The sequence below is a fragment of the Falco cherrug genome, chromosome 14 (genome assembly GCF_023634085.1).
Source record: "Falco cherrug isolate bFalChe1 chromosome 14, bFalChe1.pri, whole genome shotgun sequence".
NCBI lineage: Eukaryota > Metazoa > Chordata > Aves > Falconiformes > Falconidae > Falco > Falco cherrug.
In genome coordinates, this window is record NC_073710.1 from 3358067 (window position 1) to 3371876 (window position 13810).

At 37.0% G+C, this 13810-nt stretch overlaps 1 long non-coding RNA gene across 1 annotated transcript in view; it reads left to right on the forward strand.

Moving 5' to 3' along the window:
- Window positions 1-13810, forward strand: part of LOC129737354 (uncharacterized) — a 99671-nt gene that overhangs the window by 53676 nt on the left and 32185 nt on the right. The window lies entirely within an intron of this gene.

The window sequence follows — 13810 nt, forward strand, 5'->3', positions numbered from 1 at the left end:
CTGCATTAAATACCTCTGAACTTGGGTTTAGTAAAGAGCAAGTTGCACAGATTCAGATCAGATAGGTTATCTTGAGATGTATACCTTGTATTGTATAACAATATTACCTTTCTAAAAGAAATTACATCCTACTGAATCCTAGAGAAGCATATTTAAGGCTTAGCAGGCTGTTTCTGCAGGGAGGTGCCTGCATCAAATCAGCCCTGAGCTGACAAGCATGTGTTGCTATAGCAATGGAGACTATTGACTGTTAGCGTGCTGCTCCAGCTATGTGAGAAATACAAGTTCTAAGATCTGTGATACACATTTTCATTTTTTAAAGCATGTGTCTTCTATACTTTTCCCTTAAAAATTTGATAGCAAGGAATCGTTTTTTTTCTTTCTAATATTTTCATTGGTTGCAAGTTCACTATGGCAAGCTTCAAACTTGCCTACAGAGCATATTTATGAACAAAACTACTGAATAAAAGCAGCACAGTGTTTTACAGGTTGCAGGTTTATCGATGCTTCTATTAAACACTGGAAGCTTATATACTATTTAATGTACACTTTTAATACAATACTTTGTATAACTGACGTTAAAAGGCAGCAAAATTGGCTTTTATGTTAATGATGCTTGGTGTCAAAGGAAAACAAATATCATGCGTGTAAGCTGTGTTAACTGTCTATGTGCAGTGGCCTATTTCAAGTTAGATTATTTGTCCTTCACCATTTGCAGGTCATAAATAATTCTCTGCTAAATGACAAAATAGGACTTGAGTGTTTGTAAGACATGAAAATTACCATAATGTAAATGAGACACACACTTTTTATTTTTTCACCCTGCCAGTGTTGCTGGACATATCTGGAAAGGCAGAGAGATTTGGACTCTAAACAATATCTGTTCCCTAAAAATTGATGTAAATGCTCTTTGAGCATTAGAATGCATTCTTTCTTAAACATTGTCCTTGAAGGTTTATGCTAAAGGGAAAAAATGGATGGCTTTATGGATAGCTTTTGGTGTCTGATTATCACAATCCCTTTTACATCCAACAGTCTGCTGCAAATTGGATTTTGGTGGACAGTATTGCTTCGTAGGCATTTCTGCAAGACAGATTTTCTTGATTCTGTGCAATGCTTGGCTCTTTGCAGTCTCAGAAATATATACTCCATTGTTCGCTCTGATAATAAGATTAAACGCTTGTTATTTTTGTCTTTCCTTGCTCTGTTCTTTTCTGATTTCATGACTACTCATTTCGCAAATGGTATAGAATTCTTTCATTGTATACGTATGAATCTCACCACACGCTTACTTCCCCACATGTGATCGTAGTACAAAGAGCACCCACAAATAAAACATCTGCCTGTGCGTGCCCCCGTGAAAGGCCCAAGAGTTCTCACCAGAGCTGTATTTGTATTAACCTCACTTCCCATCATAAATCTTTGACACGTGAGTTAAAGATCAATTTTCCACATGTGTTTTCAGGGATTGCTTTGTAAACCATCCAGTACAAAGGCCGTAATTAAATTAGTTGCCATGAGCTTGCTATCAAAGCTAATCCAGGACAACTGAAGTTTGTAAACAAGGGGGTTTTTGTTGAACATTAATGAAAAAATACGGTGATTAAATGTGGAACTTTGGAGCAATTGCCACAGGTTTTATATTGCTGTAGTGTAAAGCAGATGGTATACAGTAATTTCATTGTCTGAGAAGATAATTTTTGATGTGGGCTTACACTTAAGATACACAATGACTAAAGACAGCATTACTCCCCCCCCCCCCCCCAGATTAACTATACTGTGCAATTACTATAGAAATTAATGATTTTCTAGATTTCCTTTAGAGCATTCTTTTAACAATTTTTATGCAAAAATAATATATTCTTATATCTCAGAGGGCTTTACCACAGTGCACTAATAATGACTAAAAATACTGTGGTATCTCTTAGTGACAGAAATTTGCTTTCATACTACAAAATTATAATTTAATTGAAGAAATTATTTTAAAATTACATTTTCTGCTTTCAATGTATAAACTACTAATTTGGATATTTCTGTGGCTTTGTAAATAAAAGAAAGTTTCCTTTCTGATTTAAAATGTTCATAAATATTTTTTGTCTCAGAATTTGGCAGTGTTTTAATCAGGCATTCCAGAGTATTTGCTTAATAGACAAGTTAACTGCATGGTGTGGAGAACTGACATCTTCCAGATGCAAAAATTCTTGTAGGAACCTCTTTTAATTAATTAAACATTATTTTTTTCTTTTACCTAGTATTGGTATATAATGCTATTCCTTAGGAGTACAATTTTTCTGAAGGTGAGCCTAGCCTGTATCTGATAAATTTTATGTAGTGTTTTGAATTTGAGTTCAGAGAGAGATCCAGGTGTTTTTCGCTCAAGTCACTCTCAGATGCTTTACTAGTCATTTTTTATCTTTTGGGACTTTGCTGAGGGTGGCAGGAGGAGCAGGTTGAATTTTTTTCAGAACAAATTATTTTTTATCTTAACATGAAGAGAAGATTTTGATCATTAGTCAGCCTTAGGAGTTCTATGTTAACTTTTAGAGTAAATTAGAACATTCTTAAAAGTGAGCATGTTCACCGTAACAGTGAAAAAAATATGATATATAGTTTTCCTGTCTTAGTGTCAACTGAAGAAGATAATGGAAAATACTTAAATATGGAAAACAATTTGTAAAGCAAAGTAGCAAGCATCAATCTTTGTAAATACATTCTTATCTGTACGTTCAACCTGTCTTAATCATTGCATTAGCTATGCCAAATCATCTTCTAGCTGGCAGTTGCATGAGGAAAAATTAGGCAGTCTGAAAAGGAATACCTTGGTTTCCATGGAGCTGCTCTAGTCTTTATGGACATGTTGGTAGGTTAGAATCGCACTGTAGGTAGAAAAAGCAGCTCTGAAATAAGTGGGGAGCAGAAGTGTTGTGTAAAACGATTGAACAATACCTGATATTTAGTATTAGGCACATCACAGGTAAATACTTCTACAAGAATCAAGTTACTGTCAGATCACTTTTGTCAGGTAGATAAATATTTCTTTCTTCTTAACCTCTCTGGATTTTATTTGTGAAGAGTCAAAGACATTGTATATTATTAGCAACATAGAAATAAAACATCAGGAACTCCTCAGCTGTCATGTTCTATTTTGTAGTTTTGTGGTCAGTTGGTGCTATATTGTGCCCCATTATTTCTGAGCTGCCATCAGGTGCAGGGTAAGAAAGTTTCCATCAGCTCATGGGCTCATATACCTGATTCTAACAATTCTGAATGAAAGAACAGGAATAGAATACCTTAATCTAGGCTCCTCTTGGGCTAAGTATCTTAGTGAGTGATTTTTCTATTAAAGACACCACCTTTCCCCCAAAATCCCAACTGACAAAAAATACTGTCAAGCTCAGTAACAACACAATTGATGGACAATTTGATTTTTAAAAAAAAGTAAAGAAAGAAACAAACTTTTCTGTAATAGAGAATCACCATTTTTATAGTGGAGTATGAAAATTAGCAGTATTCCCGTTAGCTTTGCAGATTTCAAGATGCCAGTTCTTGGTGGTCAATGTTCTTTGTCAAAAGGCAACTGTGTCTGACTGGACATCCAAATCAATTGACCACTTCGGCCAACATACATGCACCTAACTATTTGAGCTAATTGAGCCTCCCCCCATAAATCTAATTATAAATATAAACAATATCATCAAGGGCTTATTAAGACCGTAATTACTAGTTTTGGAAACATCTATAATGAAACCTTGCCATTCTAGAAGTGCAATCTAAATCCACAAGGTAATTTTAAAGCATCACCTAATAAGTCTCTGGAATTAATTAGTCCTTTCAGGCAGAAGTTTTGCCAGAAATGGAGAATTCAGTAACAAATTGTAATACGTGCTTTCTACTATACTTGGCCTGTAATTTCAGTGACCAGAACTGACAGTAAAGCTAATGAGACTTCTAAACGTAGTCAGCTCAGATTTGAATTTTGTGTAGAAGGAGAAAAGCATAAACACAGAAATTCAGAATCGATTGTGACTGCTTAAAAACGCAGTCATTGGTCACAGGTATAAACACAGTCTGTCCAAACAGCAAGCCTTGGTGCTTTTGTTGCTCTAGAATCATGCAGACACACAGCTATCTTCCCTTCTATAGCTGTGCAGTGTTCGGATTCAAACACTGCTATTTTCTTAGGATAACTTTTTAGCAGTAAAAAATTCACTTGCCAGCTCTTGGGTAGTTCTAACGCCTGTATGAACTAAGAAGCAAAGTTGCATTTCTTGCCTTGTCCACTGAAAGCTTATATTACAATATGTGACTCGTAAATTACATTACAAATTAATATGAGTAGTAATTAGTTGGAACAATTACGCAAAAGTGGCTGCAATAATGCTGCTTGTACAAAGCAATCTTACATTAGGGAAGATGACAATTTGTTACTGCTGTTCTAAGAGAGAAGTGTGATTTTCAAAGCTCCGCCCCACATTCATAGGAAGAACTCCCTGATATGATCTAAGTCATTGTTGCCACCTCAAGACTCGCCCTTGCTATAGTGCTTATTTCAACCCTCTTCATCAGAGCTAGAGGTTTTCCACCTTGCGTTGTTACAGCTCTTTTTAACACAGGAAAAGCCATGTCCATTTTTCCACCTTTAGTTTTATTTTCTGCATTGACCCTTCTCATTTTTGCTTGTCTTTCAACTATAAGCCCTTCATATTCTCTCCCATTTTATGTAATCTGTAGCACAACAGTACTTGTTGGTCTGCCATAAAATATGAATGTCTTTAAATTCAACTGTAGCAGAATTGTACATCTTTGTGATTCCTGTATAGTAACTGACAACTACAAGCTAGGTTTGGAACTTGCTTTGGGAGCTGGTTCATCGTCTTTCAGTAAAATTTTGCTTATTAAATTTAAAGAGAAGAGGAAGTGGGAGTAAAGACAGGTTTGCATCAAGAATGTGGCACTTCTATTCAGCCTTGAAATAACCCTGTGAAGTAAGAGTGCTTAGGAAGTAAAAAGTGGAACAAGTAATTGAATACAGAAATAAAGAGCAAGGAAAATTTTTCAAGTGATTCAGTACCTTCCTCTGTTCTGAAGTTTGCCCACCCACTCCTACATACCACCTCCTGTGGTGCAGGACATTTTAATGCAATGTGGGAGGTTAGCATACAAAGTCCTACTGACTGCATTTGTGCATAGCTTCCCACACACCTTTTGAAGTAGGGTCCGTTATTTAGAAAAATTAACAAGTTTTATAGCTATATCCCAAACTACAAATGCGGTGGGTTGAAAATTACCTGTTACCTCCATTTTGAATTACTTGGTGTTGCATAATTTTTAACTTTGTTACTGAGAGAAGTTTGTGCACCTACCACAAGCAGTCAGTAACATGGAGAAGGGTGGTATTGTGCTGAGGACTGGAAAGCCACATGCTGCATCTTGAAACAGGTACCTTGCAAAGGATGCTGCCCAGTGAAGTTAAACACGCTCTGATGCTGATTCACTGCTTGCATTGATGACACACAGAGCTTAAGGGAAAACAGTGATTTCTTTGTAACTACTTCATAACAGTGATACAGTAAAGATGACATAAGTCAACACCAAAGATGTAATTAACAGCTTATCAGTAAAACTTAGTGACAAGTCTCATCAGCTTTCAAGGACATGCATGCTTTTGACTGTTTCAGTCAGTTTTCTGCCTTACAGGAAGCTAACATACTCTGCTCTTTGCTGAACCAGCCAGAGCTTTCCAGTCTGTTTTGCTTTAATAGGTTCCTGGTTCACAACTGGAGCTCAAGACTGTTACATTAAAGCAGATGGAATGTAAGGTCAGGTCTAAACCCTACGCTTTTATTATTTATCACAGCTTGACTAATTTCATCAGATAAAATATGGCATTTCCTGTTTTCAACCTGCCACTTCACTGTAAAAGAGTATTTTATGGGTCATGTGTTTGTATATTTCTGAGAAGTCAATCTGAGCCAGCCCATACCTTCTACTGATTAGTGAAGCCAGACAAATCACTTTAATTTCTTAATTTACTAATTAGAGTACAAGAAATAGAAACAAACAACAAATGGTAGCAAATTAAATTTTCTTCTATTGGTCTGAAACATTCAGGAAAAATAGACTGAACATACATTTAGCATTTACAAAAACATTTCTGAAAGGAATAAACCTATAGTATCTTACTCAATTCCATTAATGTAACTTGCTTAAGGGCCTGATGCTAAATACTTATTCCCAAGAGCAGCCCCACATTAAGTCTTTTTCAGACTTTTTCCAATAGATCAAGGCTTTGATCCCAAATTCTGGCTGCTTCATTGCACAGGAATATTGTTATGTTAAACCTTAAGAAGTATTACAAAAACTGTATCTTGCTGAAAAACTAAATACATTTGTGATCTACCTCAGAAGGACTGGGGGTGGAGTGTCTTGGCAACGGTATTCTTGTGCACCTCACTGTTCTGTGCTTTTGAAAAAAACCAAACATGTTGCTACTACTTTGTCATACTTGGACATGTGTCTGACAGGTGTCGTTACCACCTTGAAAAAACAGAATAATTTTATGGATTAACAAAACTTGGGAATTTTTTTTTTTAGAAATAGATTAGGTAAAACTATCTCCAACTTTTACTATGGGTCAAATTTCCTCACCTAACCTCTATGGGATTTAATCTCAAAACATACACATTTTGCAAGTTGAATCCTTGTAGATTACTAATAAACATATGAAGTACAGGTGATAAAACTTGTCTTTTATTCTATTGTTAAGCTGCAACAGAGAAAACTCCTCTAAATTAGGAGGTAATCCTTTTTTAGAGATGTATACTACTGTCATGTATGTTTATGCCCTTGTCTCAGATGTGGTCATACATCAGCGATCATCCTCAGAAAGTTAATAATAAAGACAGCTGAACAAGGAATATAACATGATGACCTTGGATTTGTCGCACAGGCTGGTCTGAACTGGGAGATGAAATAAACTGTGGTCTGTGCTCTTAAAATGGAAGATATTAAAAAATTGGCAAAATACACTGAGGCATGTGGCCCTTAGGTGAGTCTCAACTCCTCAGCTAGGAATGTGAGACATCTTCAGAGCTGAAACCTAGAGACTAGAGCTAGGCAAATTAGCCACCATGAATACTAAAGGTCTCTGGAATGTGGAAGTCACACACAGTTCAGCGCCTTGTATTAAAATTAGTTTTAGCTAGGTGGAGATAGCAAACATTATACCTCATTAAGTTTCTCTTTCTCCACATGTAAATCCAGATTCTTTGGTGCTTCTCACAGGAAAGATGCTCTTAAGATACACAGTCTATACAAGTATCTTGTGCAGATATTTGATAACTTCAGGATTCCCAGACAGCTGCAGTCTTTACTGTTCAGCAGTCCAAGATCAGCCACTGCTGGCCAAGGCTTTCTAGGCAAGAACCCAGGGAGCTTTAAATTAGCACTTGCTAAGCAGATTTTGATGGAGGATAGTCAAATACCAGTAATGCAGTCCAGCTAGCTACTTGTTTTTAACTCATCTCCTCCAGAGTCAGATTTTTCCTTCTGCTTTGATGAAATAGATTTTAACAACAAACACAAATACATCATAGCCTGACAGACATCATTCTACCAACCTAGCCTCCCACTTCCTCCTGCTGCCTTTCTGACATTTCAGTTATTTCTTTTCTGATTTCTTGACACCCTTAAGCTCTGAGCTAAATTCTGTCTTTGTATTGGCATGCCTGCTAGGAAAACATGGGTTTCTTAAAATTTCATTTGCCATTATTGAAGCATTTGGTCTCTCTCCAAAAAGAAACTGTGCATAACATTTCATTGTTATCGATTTGCTTCTGTCTGTGTGGAAGATTTTCATGTAGCATTTGGCTTTGAAAGGTTTATTTGAGCTTAAGGTGCTGAAATTTTGCTAACTATTTGAGCAGGGGAAAAAAGCTTGGGCTCAGTGACAACAGCTGGGTCAGAAAGGCTTGAATCAAAGGCAGGAAGATGAGTGTTTGGGTCACTAGATTAGGAGCCAAAACTAGACTGAGAGATTTTTAATGGAATGTTTTCTGTTTATGTCCTATATTTTATCATATTTTAGTTTTTTTCTTTGTGGTATCATAGTCTGGCATAGAAGTGCAAATAGACATAATAGAAATGCAGAAAATGTGAAGTGACATATACTGCAATATTTACCAGTGGACGAAAAATCAAGGATGCATTATCTTCACATGGGATTAACTGCTTTGAAATTTAGAGTTAGTTCAGCAAGATAAATTCACTAACAAGGAATGTGTTATGCAAAAAATATGTTCATTTACACGCTACATTTTTCTCAAGTACTCTTTCTTCTATCAGTGTAACATGCCTGCATTGCCCTTGCTCATTAGTGAATGATTGTTCTGTAGACTGAAGGTGGTTTTAATGACAAAAGCACTAGCTTTGAAGTTAGAGGTACACAATTAGATACTGCCTAAGGGAATGTGAACAAGTTACCTGTGTTTGTCTCAAACAGGGACAACAGTACTGCCTTCATCTACAAATATGGCAAGAGCTCAAGACTGAAGCAGGTACAACAGAAGCAAGGATTTCACATATGTACCAGTTTATTACATTCTTTATCATTTTACCCTCACTAAAACTTCTTTTAACACTCCACTACACAATTTTACCTTCTAAAGATCCTTCCAAACACCTGAACTCTGTAAAGCAGGGTGACTAATCCATGTTTTGCAACCTACAGGTACATGTTTCAGTTTGGTCTGGGAAAATATTCCCCAGCCATGTTGATAGGCAGGGATCCCTTATTACTGCCCCTTGCCAGCCTTGTCTCCCAGATCTGTTTTGAGATTCCACCGTCATCTTTAATCTGCTCTGGTCATGGTAGTTTAAGTATTTATTGACATTTCCTATATTCTATCTTGCCTTTTTTTATTCAGATACAAAGAATCTGCTAACACAGTTAAAATAACAGTAGTGTTCCTGGCTCATCTTAAACTGCTTAGACCAATACTAGAATCCTTTGACTACCTCAGACAAAGCAGTTTCAAAAATAATAATAGTGCTGAAAATACTTAGCCTGTAGGCACAGTAGTTTCATACAGCTGAATGTACCATCTGGCTTGGTGACTGTAGATACTTACACTTTACTAAGTAAGGTAACATTTTTAGTTACACGTGCAATTGCAGATTGGTCAATAATTCTGCCTTCCCAGGAAGGTTACTAGGTGTGAGTCAGTGGTTACAAGCAAATGGAAAACTTTGAAGTACAAGATTCATCCATTGTTCAGCAGTGCACTAAGAAAACAGACCGAGAAGCATTTACAGCATTTTTTTAAAGGCATGATCAGTTTTGTACATCATAGCACCATACACTGAGTATATTTATACATCCATTTGATGTAGCTGTTAGAGAAGAGTGTGTCCAAGTGACAGGTTACAGACCTGTAAAATTCAGCAGTGTAGATCCATGCTTCATTGTTGGTGCATAGCCATAACACTTAATACTCAAAATTCTGACAGCAATGTCCAATTTATGCTTTACTCTGAGCAGGTAGAGGGGAGTGGATATATAATTCATGCCTCAAATTCTTATACTCAGTTTGAATCAAGCTGAAGTTTCTTGCTTTTTGTGTCAGAACGAACAATTTTTGCTTTACTGTTTAAAGTTCCTCCAAAAACAGAATCTCTATATGGACCATTGCTTCAGGACAGGAAACATTTTGTGGATATCAAACTTAGGTCTTCGTTTCCCAGTAATCCTGGATTTCTCAGGTGCAGTTAACACAGATGCCATTCAACATTACCAAACAAACCTCTAACTTAGATACTACTGCCATCTACTGCATTTTTTAATATAAATCAGAAAAGTATGCATCAACTCACACCATAAAAGTCACGGTTCTTGTCAGGTTTATGAGGATCCTTCATGTCGTCATTCAACCAGCCCACCTGTACAGCAAAACTATAAAATAAAAAGTATTCAAAGTTTTGGAGAAGAAAAATCACAATGTGTCTGAACCAGGAAAACCAAAATACCCAAGTATTTGTGTAGTTGTATTCATTAAGTCTCCCATAATTAAAAGCACCTTCCAATCAGTTCTAGCTGCTCAAATACAAGTTGGAAAAAACCCCAAACCCTATAGATGTGAAACACAGCCAAGATTAATGCCTTCAGATTATCTGAGGTTCATAACTCTCTAATGCTACCGATTCATGACACAATGTCTACCAGTACAAAAGATGTAAGTCTACACTAACGTATTTCTCTCCCAGGAACTGAGGTTTTTGTGTTATTGAATGTGGCTCATATCCAGGATTTGTCTTGGAATAAATGACAGTAGAACAAACCAGCTGTTAAGTCTTTTAATTCAGTTCCCCAGGAACTGATGTTTTGTTTCAGTATATGAATGAGATTTCTGCAGGGCATGAGGCACTTTAGACTTAGCTTAGTTCCTCCAATATTTATAAAGCATTCTGCACACTCCTACATCACTCCTTTCTAATGGAGAATGGGCAGGTTGAAGTAGAAAGACAGTGCCTCATATTTGTCATTAAAATATATAGGATTAAAGTCAGGTAAATAACTTTCCTTGATGCTATCCTGCTAGGGAATGTTTTTCTTCTACCTTCGCTTTCACTGTCACGACTAAACCTTGCCATTCCTTGCCACGACTTTGCACTGGAGTATTTGTTGGGACGCTCCTCCCTCTGGTGGGGACTTGATTAGTTGTGCTGCAAAGCCAGAGCCAAAGTCTGCATGAAACAGTTCCATTCATCTTTTTATAAAGTCGTTTACAATCCTATGGCTGTTTCCCAGAAGTGAAGTAAATACCGATTTTGATAACAAAAAGAGTCCTGCCGCACAGAATTTTAACCCAAGCAGCACTGTATCCCAGGAGGGAAGCTATGATTTTAGATACTGTTGCCAATGTTTAAATTCCAGACTTCCCAAGTATTTCCAGACAAAGCAAATGTAAGCTTTCTAAAAATTTCCATGTGAAATTGATGAAGCAGTTACAGCCTCGAGGTCATGACATCACTGGGTATGATAATTCTTCCTTATCAAAAAACCATTATCTTTCTAAGCCCTCATGTTTAAAACAGAAGATTTAAGTGAACACACACAAAAAGCTCAAAAGCTATCGACCACTGAGAATATCCCATTTTCTTTTGTTACAAATTCATAATTGGTAAGCAAGCTTTACAATTGCATGAAGCTGGGGGAAGAATGGTAGATCAGCGTGATTTTTCAGTGGTTAAGACCGAGTATACTAGCACATTCTAAAGCATTGTACAAACATTGACCAAATTTAAGTAGCCCTGGAATTAACAGAAAAAGTAAAACTGATGGTCAAGTTCTGCTCAAGGCAATGCAGTAAATTACCAGGCAGACAGGATTACAACTGCTTTGAAAATTACTAGACGTAACATCTTACACTTTCTCCCCCCAGGCTTTGATTACAGATAGAAATCAAGGATTACTTTGATTTGGCTTTACTGTTCAAAACAGTTAATTTTTGTCTTGGATAGCTATCGGATTCATGCCTTCAGAGGGTACAGCTGACCTTTGATGTTTACCACTTCTGAGTGGATAAAACCTGTTTGCCTGGAAAGTTTGTATCTTTGGACCTCCAGTGCATTAGTTACCTCCATATTCATGTTTGACGAAGAGTAGCTTGCTGTCAAGGTATTAATCAAGGCAGAATAAGAAATGGAAGTAGCCAAGCATTAAAAAATAATAATAATAAAATAAATATCTCTTAGGCACAATCACATTGGCTCAACCGTATTAGTTGCATCGCAGGAGTGGGCAGTTCAATAGTGGTTGTGAAGCCTGGGTGAGAAAGTGACTGGCTTTAACACTTTCTCCACTGAGGCAGCCAGTCTTTGGTACATGTGAGAGGAATGATGTTGAAGTGTAATGGGTAGGAAAACTAACTAATTTTTGGTTCTTTTATCAACACATACCAAAAGACATTCGAGATGTGGTCAGATATTGTTAAGGGATGATGGGGGCAGGGTGGGGCATGTTTTATGGTTTTGGGTTTTCTTGTTTGGCTTGCTTTTTTAAATTCAGTTGTCAAACACTAGCAAAATCATCCAGTGTTTTTCACTACTAGTAAGGCTCAATGCTGTACACACAAATGCAAACTAGCTCTGTCAGATGGCCTTGTTTTGTAAAAGCCTAGATTTCCAAGTTGTTCGAGTTACAGTAGTCAAACTCCGGCTGATATATAGTGTGTAACATCCGACTTCCTCACATGCATTAATTCCATCAAAACTAATAGTCATTGCATAAGTTGGGCTGTTGAAGAATCATCAGTAAAACAGTTTCTAGTTTGGATTGCTTTGTCAAAGGCATAAAGATGTATTTCCTATTTGCATTTTTAATCTACTGAACTGACTCAAGTTTTCAAATGTCATTAGGGACTTCATGTTACTGCTGTTCATCTAATTTTAGCTTACTGTACTTTTCCAATTTATGTAACACAAGTACAAAGGTTCATTAGTTCACCAGCTACTCTGTAACAACTTACAAAGCTACAGAAGTATTTTATTTATAATTTGGCTTTTCAGTATCCTAATATTTAAAATTATCTGCCGCTTTCCAGATTTTCAGCAGTACCTCTTTAACAGCCCTGCTAACATGCTATACAGTCAAAACCTAAATTAAAGAATTTGCTCCGCTATACAGAGGTCATTATAGAAATAACAGATTATTGTCTATGATTGTTAGCTGAGAGTGACAGTGAGACACATCAAGCACCTTTAAGTGCTGTATATACATACATACATATATATACACCAGAACATGCAAGCAGTACTGGTATATATAACTGAATAGAACCTGCAAAAGTGCTGGAAGTATGAATGAGATACTACTATTGCTTCCAAATCTGCTGAGGTGGGGAGAGTAACTCAAGCTATTTGAGAACTAATCCCTAAAACCTGAAAGTACCTTCCTAAGCAATTTCACACAAAATTAGTGATCACCTGTTACACAAGAAGGAAAAAGAGTTCAGGTTTGGGACATTCTGCTCGGATGCTGCACTTTTTAGAACAAAAAGCTGGCAAGCAGCATCAATATAGACAAACATAAGATCAATGTTCAGAGTAAAACACTGCATATTCTTTTCTTGAATTTCCTGGGCTCATGATACGTTCTGCTTTTGCCTGAAGAATGCCAATTTGGGAACTGAACATTCCACTTAACTCTCATTTGTTGATCTGAATAACCACAAAATAAATTAGTCTTCAAACAGTCTATTAAGCTAGAACTTTGGAGGAAAACTATTTCAAGCAAAAGAGAAAGTCAACATAATTTCTAAAAACTATAATTCCATCATGAAAGCAAGCACTTAAGATAGCACAGCAAAACAGCATCAGGCAATATGCAACTATAACTTTGTTATATGTCGTATGTATGTTGTAACCCGCACTAGTGCCAGCGTTACGTCAACATTCTAGCATTACACAGGTCATCAGCCTTTCACATGGCTTAGCATCGCTCTAGCCAGGCCTCATTATCATTCTGTCCCCCCTTCCCTGTGCTCTCAGCCTTCCTAGATTCATCTGAGAACTGGCCCAGTGCTTCAGTGCAGGACTTCCCCAGGTTTAATAGGGAGCTGGAGGAAGGCCAAATTCCCCTTTCTCCTGCAGTCACATGGGGTCAATGAACCTTGAGGAGGGCATGAACAAGTACTGTACTGGGACGAGATGTGTGATTAACAGGGATCTAAGGCACAGAGAGGAGTAACAATCACTAACACATCTTGTATCACAGTCTTTATCGTACCAAAAAAGCCCCCACAAGGCAAGTTTC